The sequence below is a fragment of the Arachis ipaensis genome, chromosome B09 (assembly GCF_000816755.2).
Source record: "Arachis ipaensis cultivar K30076 chromosome B09, Araip1.1, whole genome shotgun sequence".
Lineage (NCBI taxonomy): Eukaryota > Viridiplantae > Streptophyta > Magnoliopsida > Fabales > Fabaceae > Arachis > Arachis ipaensis.
Window position 1 is genome coordinate 91,969,569 of NC_029793.2, and position 13,195 is coordinate 91,982,763.

General features: G+C 37.6%; 1 long non-coding RNA gene across 1 annotated transcript; it reads right to left on the reverse strand.

Moving 5' to 3' along the window:
• On the reverse strand, window positions 5,335–7,052 carry LOC110266277. The gene is made up of 2 exons (XR_002353467.1): window positions 6,081–7,052; window positions 5,335–6,005 (listed from the first exon to the last, which is right to left on the reverse strand). It is a non-coding gene; the product is annotated as an uncharacterized LOC110266277 (long non-coding RNA).

Consider the following 13,195-nt stretch of genomic DNA (forward strand, 5'->3'; position numbering starts at 1 on the left):
AGAAAAAAATGAAGAATGCAGTGTTAATATGAATGTGATGCAAAACTCCAGGTTCAATATAACAAAATAAAATAAAATTCAAAAACAAACAAAACTAAATAAAATTAAAATTGAGAAAGGAATGATTATACCATGGTGGGTTATCTCCCACCTAGCACTTTTAGTTAGAGTCCTTAAGTTGGACATTTGGTGAGCTTCCTGTTATGGTGGCTTGTGCTTGAACTCATCCAGGAATCTCCACCAATGTTTGTATCTCCAGTAACCTCCAGGATCCCAAACTAGGCGCAGAAAGCCTTCAAGTAAGTTAAAGCAAGTGACCAGGCCCCAAGAGTGGTGATTGATAGAATAGATTCCGGGGTCCCAGACCTTGCCCTTGCACTCGTCTTTTGGTTGAGCAATATTGTTCCATCCGGGTGGCAAGCAGTCTGAATTCTCACGTAAGCGGCCAAACAACTTCCTAGACCCATTCAGTTGAGCTTTACACCAACCTTTGCATTTAAACTTTGAGCACACAATCATGTTGAACCTTGCTTGACAATTCTTACCACTGGCCATCTTCCTCTTACTCTTAATGCCACAAAGAGCTCTAAGTTGACCATCCGTCTCCAGTAGCCCATATTCAAGTGGGATTAGAAAGCTAAGGGATATGAATTTTACCCACTTGAATGTTGTGAAGGATGATGGTAACTTAGTGGGAGGCATCTTTAATGGAATTGCAAGCTCCAGTCCCTTGTGCTCTTTTCTGATAACTACCACCTCTTTGCAAGCTTCTTTAATTTCAACCTCTTCCTCTTGGTAGCTCTCTTCCAATTCAATCTCTTCTTCATTGCTTTCCAAAGGCATGGGAGGTTGTGCTTCTTCTTCTTGAATCTCCATCACTTGATCAACCTCTTCCAAGTCTTCAACTGTGATATGCCTTGGAGGTTGTACACCCTCCTCAACATCAATTGCAACCATCTTGGAAGGAGGCTCTATGTTTTGACTTTCCCAAGGAGGTTTAGCATCTCCTAAGTCTTCAACTAATTCTTCTTCTTCAATAACTCCGGCTTCCTCTACTCGTTCTAGTACAAAGTCATGCTCCGTACTGTTCACTGGAGTTTCTAGTATCTCCTTCATACTACGTTCTTCATTAGATTGTCCACATGAAGCCATGGGGTTCCTTGAGTGTCCAAACATCGGGAAGCTAATTGACTCATTATTGCTTGCCCCAATTGATGAATGGTTGCCTGAAATCGATCCACTGTTTCTTTGAAACGATCCTTTGTCTCTTGATACACTCGGCTTTCATAAATAGGATCATAGTGCTCTTGGATTGATGGATATGGAGATGGTAAATATTGAAGTGGTGGTTCTTGTGAGTAATTGGGTTGGAATTGGGGTGGTTGGTATGGTGGATGTGGGTTAGGGTCATATGGAGGTGAATGGCGGAAAGAGGCTTGTGAGTTTGGTGGTCCAAAGTTATGTTGAGGAGGGGGTTCATAGGCGTATGGTGGTGGTTGTTGATAGTCCATTGGAGGTGGTTGTTGCCATGAGGGTTGATCAAATCCTTGTGGCTCCTCCCATCTTTGATTGTTCCAACCTTGATGCCTGTTCTTATTGTAATTTCTTCTTCCGGCAACATAATTGTAACCAGACTCATAGCCAAAGGGGTGAGAGTTCATAATAGCAAAAAATTTAAAAACAAAAATAAAAATAAAATTTAAATTAAAAGGTTATTTAAATTTTGAAATTGAAAATTAAATTTTGAAATTTGAATTTTTGAAATTTGAATTTTAAATTTTTGAAATTTGAATTTTAAATTTTTGAATTTTGAAATTTGATTTTTGAAATAAGATAAGATAAAATAAAAATTTTAAAATAAAAACCAATAACCTCTTAACTTAAGAAAAAGCAAAAATAAAAATGAAAATAAAAATAAATAAACAAGCAAAAATAAAATATTTACAATAACCAATAATAAGGCACACGTTTGCAATTCCCCAGCAACGGCGCCATTTTGAAGAACTGAAGATTGATGGTTTAGAAGTTATAGTAAACTCTCATTGTAAGTATAGTTACTAAACCAAGCAATTAACCTTTCTTACAAAAGTTTTGGTTGTCACAAGTAACAAACCCCTTTTAAAATTGATAACCGAGTATTTAAACATCGGGTCGTCTTCTCAAGGAATTGCAGGGAGGTATGTTCTTATTATTGGTTATGAGTTTGTAAACTGGGGGATGTTGAGTTTGGGCAATGGGCACAGGTATATTCAAATGACAAATAAAATAAATAAATAACTGTAAAATAAACTTTTGGCAAGGTATGAAAAATTGGAAGTCCAGTCTAGTTATCCTTATCAATGATGATGAAAACTGAATCTTAATTCCACTTAGTTAACCTTTGCTATAACAAGGGAATGTCAAGCGACTAATTAGTTAGATCTTTGAATCCTAGTTAATTCCTAAGAAAAGATTGGGATTATTGAAGATCAATTCAATTAACAAGGATAACAATTATCAATTATGCTATTGAGTTGGATAATTCCTGAGTTACTGATTTCTTAACCAAGACCAAAAGGGAAAATATCTAAATTAAATTAAAAGCATTCATATAAATAGAGCAAAGCAAAATTAAGTCTGAAAATACCTCGAATTGTATTCAGAAAAGAACTTAAATCTGACATACAAATTAAATTGGGAAAATAAATAAAAGGAACATTGAACCTGGGATTGAGAGTCACTCCTAAAACTAAGAGAAGTCCTAAATCCTAAATCTCTAAAAACTACATCTACTCCTAAAATTGTGAATATGAAAGCCTTTTTCATGAATGGATGCATTCCTCCACTTTATAGCCTCTAACTTGTGTTTTCTGGGCCGAGAACTGGGTCAGAAACAGCCCAGAATTCGCTGGTCTCGAATTCAACCACGCTGGAATTCCGTCACTGCGACGCAGCCGCATGAAGCATGCAGTTGCGTCGCCTAGCGTCAAGGAAACTATAGTAAATTATATATTAAATCGAAGTCCCGGACGTTAGCTTTCCAACGCAACTAGAACTGCGTCGTTTGGACCTCTGTAGCTAAAGTTATAGCCGTTTGAGTGCAAAGAGGTCAGGCTGGACAGCTTAGCGATTTCTCCAACTTCTTGTATTCCTTCCACTTTTGCATGCTTCCTTTCCATCCTCTGAGCCATTCCTGCCCTGTAATCTCTGAAGTTACTTAACACACATATCAAGGCATCTAATGGTAATAAGAGAGGATTTAAACATAGGGAACTTAAGGCCAAAGAAGCATGTTTTCAATCAAAGCACATAATTAGGAAGGCAAATGTAAAACCATACAAATAGTATGAATAAGTGGGTAAAGAGTTGATAAAATCCACTCAAATGAGCACAAGATAAACCATGAAATAGAGGTTTATCAGTTACTATAGGATTTTTTTTTTACTTTTTGGAGTTTTGAAGTTACTACAGTAAATTTGGTTTTGGTTTAAAAGTTAAAACCAAATTGAACCATAAAAATCAATTAAAATTATATTTTAAGTTTAATTTTTAACAGTTTCAATTCAATTTAGTTAAATTAATTTTTTTGAACACCGCTAATCCTAATAACTATTTTATTTGTTATCTTAATTAATCTCATGGAACATGTAAGAATCTTATCGGATATATGTTATTCTTTCAAATTCACGCATACCACCTCATCCTCCTCCTCCTCCTCCTCCTCCTTCTTCTTCGCGCACGCAGATTCTTCTTTTGCATCTCCTCCTCCTCCTTCTCTTCTTCTTCTTCTCCTCTTTCGTTATCGTCATCACCAACAACACCAACCTTTTGCTAATGGATTATTTTTTTAATCGAATTGAATATAATGCAATTGCTAAATTGAATTGAATTGAATTAAATAGACGCAGGTGTTCTGAATTGAATTGAATTGATAATCTCTAAATTGTAGACACAAGTGTTTTGAAGTTGATTTTATATAATGGTTAATGTTCTGTTCATTTAGTACTATACAATTATTTCACCTAAATAACGTGTTCGGTTCATTATGCAGAAAGCTATTTTGAATTTGATTTTATATAATGGATAATGTTCCGTTCATTTTGTACTATAGAATTGTTTCACCTTAATAACATATTCGGTTCATTATGAATTGGATGGAATTGAATTGAATTGAATTGAATTGAATTGATAATCTCCAAATTATAGACACAGGTGTTTTGAAGTTGATTTTATATAATGGATAATGTTCCGTTCATTTAGTACTATACAATTGTTTCACCTTAATAACATGTTCAGTTCATTATGCAGAAAGTTGTTTTGAATTTGATTTTATATAATGGATAATATTCCGTTCATTTAGTACTATACAATTGTTTCACCTTAATAACATGTTCGGTTCATTATGAATTGAATTGAATTATTTTGAATTGAATGGATGCAGATGTTCTGAATTAAATTGAATTGAATTGATAATCTCTAAGAGGAGGAGAAGAAAGAGGAGGAGAAGAAGAAGGAAAGAAGAAGAAAGAGGAGGAAAAGAAGAAGGAAAGAAATACGAGGAGGAGGAGAATGAGAAGGAGAAGGAAAAAAAATAGAGAAGGAGAAGGAGCGCGTGATTTGACACTACAAGAAATTACCAGAATAGCGACCGATTTTAGCGACCGATTTGGTAACAAGGCCACCAAACCCTTACCAAAGAGTATCGGTCACTAATTCGGTCCCTAACAAAATCGGTCTCTGAATAAATCGGTCGCTAAATAGTGACCAACTTTTCAGTCGCTAATTAGCGACCAGTGTTTCGGTCTCCAATTTGCGACCATTATTTCGATCGCTAAGTGTGGACCTGTATTTTAGCAACCAATATTTCAGTCGCTAAATCGATTGCTAATTAGCAACGAAACATTTTAGGGACCAAATTTCCATGGCTGATCCTAATTTTTTAATTATCATTTTTACTAAATTTTTACATTTAGGCCATCAAAAATAAATTCAAATTGATACCACACAAATTACAATTATTTGAATAAAATAAAATCAGATTAAAAATAAAATTAAATTAATATAATTCAAATCACAATATAAGATAAAATAAAATATGAGTATACATATAAGATAAAATTACGAAATTAATTTATTTATTCAAAATAGAAAACATAGTAGTCAAAGTGTTTTTCAAAATATTTTAAAAAGGCATCTTAATATTGTTTTTTTGGTGTCTATCTTGACAAATTTATAATATAAAAAATTGGAATACTTTTTATGTTAAATATAACTTTTTCTCTTTAATAAAAAGGTGATAATAGATAATTGAGATAAAAAGTAAAATAGAAAAATGACTTCAAACTTCTAAACAATAAAACAAAATAAAATAAATCATAAATAGCATTATCCAAAACAAGAGAACAATCTAGAGTCAAAGATACATGTAGAATATATATATATATTAATGCTAATACACTAATCCTCTATACAACTTGGTTGGCTTGCTCCATCAACCAGTCAATTCTAAATTTACCATATCAACATTTTAATAAACCACCTAAATATTCAATTCTTTAATCCTTTGTTACCTCCGGTCCAAATCAATCAACCAAAATGCTCAGAGCTTTTCTCTTTTGAAAGCTTCCTGGCAAAATAAATAAATATACATGGAACTCTGCATCTGGCAAATGTTATTTTGTCTCCAAAGTCGAATCACTTGTATCTTGTATAATCTAGAAACACACATTAGTTAGGACATTATTTTACAAGTAAATCTTTGTATGATCCTCCATGCATCAATGATAGATATTGTTACCAGTGCAGCCTTTCTTTGGATTCGTGCATATGCCAGGGGAGCAACTTTTTCATATTAAACTTCTCCCACTTCTTCCCATTAAATGTCTGCAAAATCAAATACATTAGTTATAATCAAACACATTAGTTACAATGAGAAATATGCACCAAAAACTAATAACATCATAGAATGGAATAATGTGTGATGCCGACAGCATGTTGATAAACGCGTAGCCCACATTGCATTTATTCTGAAATCAAAAAGGGAAAGGGATTAACTAAGCTTCATTGGTTTAAATGGAGACTAGAGAAAAGGCGCTCTCTACCTTAAAGTCAATTGGTAGATAGAAAAAAGTCATAGTACCCTTGTGCTTTTCATCAATAGAAGCCAATAACATTTTTTAGGTGTATCTGCAGGTCATCAACAACAAAGTATGATCATTCAACGAAAAGAATAAAGTCATCATTGATAACTAAACATCCTTGTAAAAGTTAGCCATATTTATTTGGGATCCCTAGTCTCTCATAGTGTGAGTGTGTGATATCAAGTACAATATTTTAGATCTGAAGAGAAGAGAAGAGTGGCATTGTTGTGGGAAACGGATAGTGCAGAAGCAGCATCACCTCAATGAGTAAGCATGATGAAAAGAGAAGAAAATGAAGGAATGGTGAGTGATGACTGAAACAGTGACTAAGACAGTATGAGTGTAAAGAGTGCTTACAATAGCAACTATAATACTTCTAAAATTAGCATATACAGAAGCATCCTCATCATAACATAAAAACACACATTTTCATCAAACTAACCTAACAAACTTGTCTTGCTGAGTTCCCATCTCTGTAGCCAAATTCAAAGACAATGCAGATCAAGATAAAAAATTCAATGAATAGTTCCTTCAAGCACCACAGAAACGACAATTAGATCATTCCACCAAAATAAGGCACAAGAAAACCTATGAGCAAATATATAATTAAAAATTAATCAAATTGATCAAACTTATTAAAATTCGTAAAATGATCAATGGCATCAAGCTAATGTGATATTATCGAAAACACATTTTCTAGTAGGCGAATACAGTGTACGAGTGAATGCATATGAAATTCCAAATAATGAGTGTTTTCTCGTCAATGCTGGTACTGAATCTTCAAAAAAATTGAAAAAAAAAATTACAACTTTAACATTAACATAAGCATTGTAGAAATTAATTGATCGATAAAAATAACCAAAATAGGAAGAAGATGAAGAAAATGACATGTTTAAAGTATCCAGCGCAATAGCAAACTGAAAGAAAGGGAAATAAATGAAGGAAACAGACAAAGCAGTTGTTAAGGCTAAAGAAGAAGAAGAAGCTGTAACTGTAACTGAAATTAAACTTAGGACAAAACTGTAACTCAAATTAGGACAATATCGTCCAAGTAATACCTGAGTGAGTCAGGGTCGATCCCACGAGGATTGTGATTTGAATCAAGCTGTGGTTATCTTGTAGATCTTAGTCAGGCAGATAGAAAAGTTGTTTATTTGTTTAAAGCACATAAAAGTAAAATAAAGATAACGTTACTCAATTGAAGGTGAATGCAATGATAAGAAGATGGTTAAGGCTTCAGAGATGCTTTGTTCTTCTGGATTAATTCGGTCTCACTGTCTATGCCAACTGTGAATGATTTCTTCTATGGTAGGCTGTATGTGATCAACGCCTTTCTTGAGAGGTCGCTGATTCTCCTCCAGTGCTAAAACCCAGGGTTATTGCGGATTTAGTCTGATTGAGGGTGAAGCTCCTGCAGTCCATTTTCCTTGATGATCCTACTCAAAACACCACAGACAAGGTCGAATCTTCCGGATCAGAGAATGTTGTACCTTGGTTCTAGCCTCTACCATAAAGACCCTAATCTCCCTATACCTCGGCTGAACTAGTGTCTCTAGAAGTCCCAACAAAGTCGTGGATTAGCCCTCTAAGAGATGTATAATCAAGCTAGTGGTTCATCATTGTCCAATGAAAGACTCACTCTGAACCCATGTAGAATGAGATAACCTTGTGCCGGTTCAACGCATTCATAAGGATGAAGAACAAAGATACATCTTAGAATAGAGAATCAAACACAAATTGAGATAGAACAGTAGTACTTTTATTAATTCATAAAACTCAGCAGAGCTCCTAGCCTTAACCTAGGAGGTTTAGAGACTTATACAATGAAAGGTTCGAAAATGCCAGGAGATCTTGTGTTTTCAACAAAGGGTGATATTCTCCTTTTTATACTAAACTAATGACTAAGGATTATAGAAATATGATAGGCTTAGGCTTGTAGTCCAAAAATCCACTTCCGGAGGGCCCACTTGGTGAGTGTTTGGGCTGAGCTTGAATGGTCTCCATGTGCTAGAATGCTCCTTGGGCATTGAATGCTGGCTAGGGAACCCTTAACTGGGTGAACCCTTTCGGATTGTGATTCAGCTTTGCTAGAATCCCCAGAGAGAGGTGTCCAGAGTTCTTAAGCACACTCTTTTTGCTTTGCATCACAACTTAACTGCTCAGTCTCAAGCTTTTCACTTGACACTTTCACACCACAAGCATATAGTTAGGGACACGGTTCATTTGAAGTGCTTAGGCCAAGGTTTTATTCCTTTTAGGCCCTCCTAACCATTGATGCTCAAAGCCTTGGATCCATTTACCCTTGCCTTTTAGTTTAAAGGGTTATTGTCTTTTTACTCTTGCCTTTTGGTTTATATATACTCTTTTATTGCTCTTTTTTTGCTGCTTTTTCTTGTTTCAAGAATCAAATTTTAGATTTTTTAGATTACCAATAATACTTCTCTCTTTTTCATCATTCTTTCAAGAGCCAACATTCTTAATTCTAATTTTAAATATGCACTGTTTATTCATACATTCAGAAAACAAAAACAATGCCACCACATCAAGATAATTGAACTATTCTTAAGATAAACTCGAAATTCATGCAACTTAATTTTCTTTTTCAAATAAATTTTTTTTAAGTAGGGGTGAGAGATATATGGAACATTTTATAACTTTAAGACATAGATGGAAATGATCATGCAATACGAACACGAGAACAGACAATAAAACATAATGGAAAACAGAAAAATAACATAAAAATAAAGGATGATGGAACGGGACCACCTTAATGACGGCGACTACCGCTTCCTCTAGAGAATCCAATAGAGCGCTTGATGTCTTCAATGTCACGCCCTTGTCTCTGTTGTTCTTCCCTCATAACTCTTTGATCTTCTCTCATTTCATTGAGGATGGTGGAATGCTTTTGATGCTCCATCCTCAACTGATTCATGTTAGAGCTTAATTCTCCCATAGAAGTACGCCATTGATCCCAATAGCTTTGAAGAGGAAAATACATCCCTTGAGGCATCTCAGGGATCTCATGTTGAGGCGGCTCCACATGCTCATGTTGTGGTTTATGTGCCGGCTCTCTAGTATGCTCCATCATTCTTTTAGTGATGGGCTTGTCCTCCTCAATGAAGATATCTCCTTCTATGACAATTCCAGTAAAATTGCATGGGTGACAGATGAGATGAGGGAAAGCTAACCTTGCTTGGGTGGTGGGCTTGTCCGCCACTTTGTGCAATTCTTGAGGTATTACCTCATGTACTTCCACCTCCTCTCGGAGTATGATGCAACGGATCATGATGGCTCGGTCTATAGTCACTTTGGACCAGTTGCTAATGGGGATGATATAGCGTTGGATGAATTCTAACCATCCTCTAGCTATGGGCTTGAGGTCAGGCCTTCTTAGTTGGACAGGCTTGCCTTAGGAATCCCTTTTCCACTGTGCTCCTTCCACACAGATGTTTGAGAGCACTTGATCCAGCCTCTGATCATGGTTAACTCTTCTAGTGTAAGGATGTAGATCTCCTTGCATCAAAGGCAAGTTGAACGCCAACCTCACACTTTCCGGACTGAAGTCCAAGATTCTCTCTCAGACCATGATGCTCCAATTCTTAGGATGAGGGTTCACACTAATGTCATGGTTTTTCGTGACTCATGTATTAGCATAAAACTCTTGCACCATTAAGATCCCAACCTCTTGGATGGGATTGGTTAGGACTTCCGAACCTCTTCTCTGGATTTCATTTCGGATCTACGGATACTCGTTCTTCTTAAGCTTAAAAGGGACCTCAGGGATCACCTTGTACTTTGCCACTACTTCATAGAAGTGGTCTTGGTCGGCTTTGGTGATGAATCTCTCCATCTCCCAAGATTCAGAGGTGGCGGCTACGGCCTTTCCTTTCCTCTTTCTAGAGGGTTCTCCGACCTTGGGTGCCATAAGTAGGAATGGAAAGCAAAAAAGCAAGGCTTTTCCAACATCAAACTTAAAACTTTGCTCATCCTTGAGAAAAAATAAACAAAAGAGAAGAATGGAGTAGAAGAAGAAGAAAATAGATGGAGATGGAGGGAGAAGAGCAATTCAACCAAGGGGGGCTTTAGGGTGTATGAAATGTGTGTATGAAGGGTTAGTAAGAGGGGGTATTATAGGAGTGGGCTACGTTAGGGTTCGGTCATAGATGGGGTAAAAGGGAGGAGAATTCGGTTTTGAAGTGGGTAGGGGTTGGTGGGAGTTATGATGGTTTTGGGGGAGTGATATGGATGTGATTGGTTGAGGGTGGAAAAGAAGAGCGAAGAACATTGGGTAGGTGATGATGCTGTGGGACCCATTGGTCCTGAGAAGCTAGGGAATTCAAATTCCCTGCTCTCCTTATGGGCGTTGAATGCTAGCTCATGCTCCAAAGCTGGCGTTCAACGCCAGCTTCCTGCTCTACTCAGCGCGTTGAACGCCCAGGAGGGCCCTCCTTCCTGGCGTTCAACGCCAGGTCTTCTGCCTCTGTTGGGCGTTGAATGCCCAGCCTCTGCTCCAGGGCTGGCGTTCAATGCCAGTAATGTTACCCCTTGTGGGCGTTGAACGCCCACTCTGCCTTCTTGTCTGGCGTTCAACATTATCAAGACATGTACTCCAAGGTATTTTGTTGCCATTTCTGAACGTTTCTGTCTCTGTTCTGACTAATGCACATGATCATGAACTTAAAGAAAATAATTAAGAAAATTAAATTCAAAGAAAAACATAAATAATAACTATGGTTGGGTTGCCTCCCAACAAGCGATCCTTTAACGTCACTAGCTTGATGATTAGCTCTTTACGGAGATTGATATGGGCTCAGAATTTCGCCCCTTACAGTGAACTTTCTTCCTGTCTTCTCATGGATGAACTGCACATGCTCTAGAGACAAAACACGACTCACTGTATGTGGTATGACTGGTTTCTTGGTAAAGACAATTCTCATGCTAGGTGAGAGGCCTTCTATGGGGATCTTTTTGTCCCTCCAGCCTTTAAGTACTTTCTTCTTAGTACCTTTGTTCTCAGTGCTTGTTGATGGCTGTCCAACACTAAACTTAGAATTGGTGTCTGAGGGCTTAGTAAAGCTCTGCACTGAAAGAGATAGTTAGAACACTAAGTGTTGCACAGTTATCTCTCTTTTCTTAGAGGGAGAGTTGGGGTGAGGCATCTTGAACAAGATGTGATCCTCCCCTAGTTGTAAAATCAGTTCTCCCTTAACTACATCAATGATAGCATTGGCAGTGGCTAGAAAAGGTCTTCCAAGGATGATGGATTCATCGTCATCTTCCTCAGTATCTAGTATTATGAAGTTTGCAGGGATGTAAAGGTCTTTAACCTTCACCAAGACATCCTCTACAAGGCCATATGCTTTCTTCATTGACTTATCTGCCATCTCTAATGAGATATTTGCAGCTTGTACCTCAAAGATTCCCAACTTCTCCATTACAGAGAGTGGCATGAGGTTTATACTTGACCCTAGGTCACATAGAGCCTTTTCAAAGGTCATGGTGCCTATGGTGCAAGAAATTAGGAAGCGTTCGGGATCCAGAAGCTTTTGAGGCAGCTTCTACTGAACCAAATAACTTGGCGTTTAGCTTCATGAGAGCTCTTAGATACCGAGCAACTTGCTCTTCCCTAGTTTTCTCATCCTCATCAGAGGATGAGTATTCATCAGAACTCATGAATTGCAAAAGTGCTTGCAAGGGGACCTCTATGGTCTCTACATGAGCCTTGGTTCCCTTTAATTCTTGAATAAGGACTTCATCAGTGGGTGTTAAATACTTAGTAGGAACACCTTTACTGGCGTTCAACTCCACCTCTTGTGGCCTTTTGGGCATTGAACGCCCAGTGGGATATCTTCACTGGCGTTCAACGCCAGCTTCTCTCCCATTTTGGGCGTTGAACGCCCAGGAGGGACCTCCTTCCTAGCATTCAATGCCAACTTTCATGCCATTATAGGCATTGAACGCCCAGTGATATCCTCTTCACTAGCGTTCAACGCCAAGCTCTTAGCCAGTGTGGGCATTGAACGCCCAGTAAGGTATTCCTTACTGGCGTTTAACACCATCTTAGTCTCTTCAGATTCGGCCTCAGCCTCAGTAGTGATGGCCTTGTACTCTTCTCTTGGGTTTACTTTAGTGTTACTAGGAAGAGTATCAAGAGGAGTCTCAGGGATTCTCTTGCTCTGTTGACCAACTTGTACCTCCAGGTTTCTGAGGGAGGACCATGTTTCAGTTATAAAACTATGAGTGGTCTTAGATAAGTTGGAGACTATAGTGACTAAGTCAGAAAGGCTCTGCTTAGAAGTCTCAATATGTTCCTGAGAAGATGGGAACGGTGGCCTATTGTTGAACCTATTTTGGGTTCTTCCACCTTGATGATTATTGAAACCTTGCTGGGGCTTCTGTTGATCCTTCCATGAAAGGTTAGGATGATTCCTCCATGAAGGGTTGTAGGTGCTTCCATAGGGTTTTCCCATATAATTCACCTCCTCCATCATGGTTTGGTCAAGATCATAAGCATCTCCTTTAGAGGAAGCTTCTTGAGTGCTGCCAGCTGCAGCTTGCATTCCAGTCAAATACTGAGAGATCATATTTACCTGCTGGGTCAATATCTTGTTCTGAGCCAATATGGCATTCAGAGTGTCTACTTCAAGAACTACTTTCTTCTGAGCTATCCCATTATTTACAGGGTTTCTCTCAAAAGTGTACATGAATTGGTTGTTTGCAACCATCTCAATGAGTTCTCTTGCTTCTGCAGGCATTTTCTTCAAGTGGAGTGATCCACCTGCAGAGCTGTCCAATGATATTTTGGACATCTCAGAAAGACCATCATAGAAGATGCCTAGGATAGACCATTCTGAGAGCATGTCAGAAGGACATCTCCTGATTAGTTGCTTGTATCTTTTTCAAGCTTCATAGAGGGATTCACCTTCTTTTTGTCTGAAGGTTTGAACTTCCACTCTGATTTTGCTCATCTTTTGAGGTGGAAAGAACTTGGCCAAGAAAGCATTGACCAATTTTTCCCAAGATTCTAGGCTTTCTTTAGGTTGAGAGTCCAACCATATCCTAGCTCTGTCTCTAAC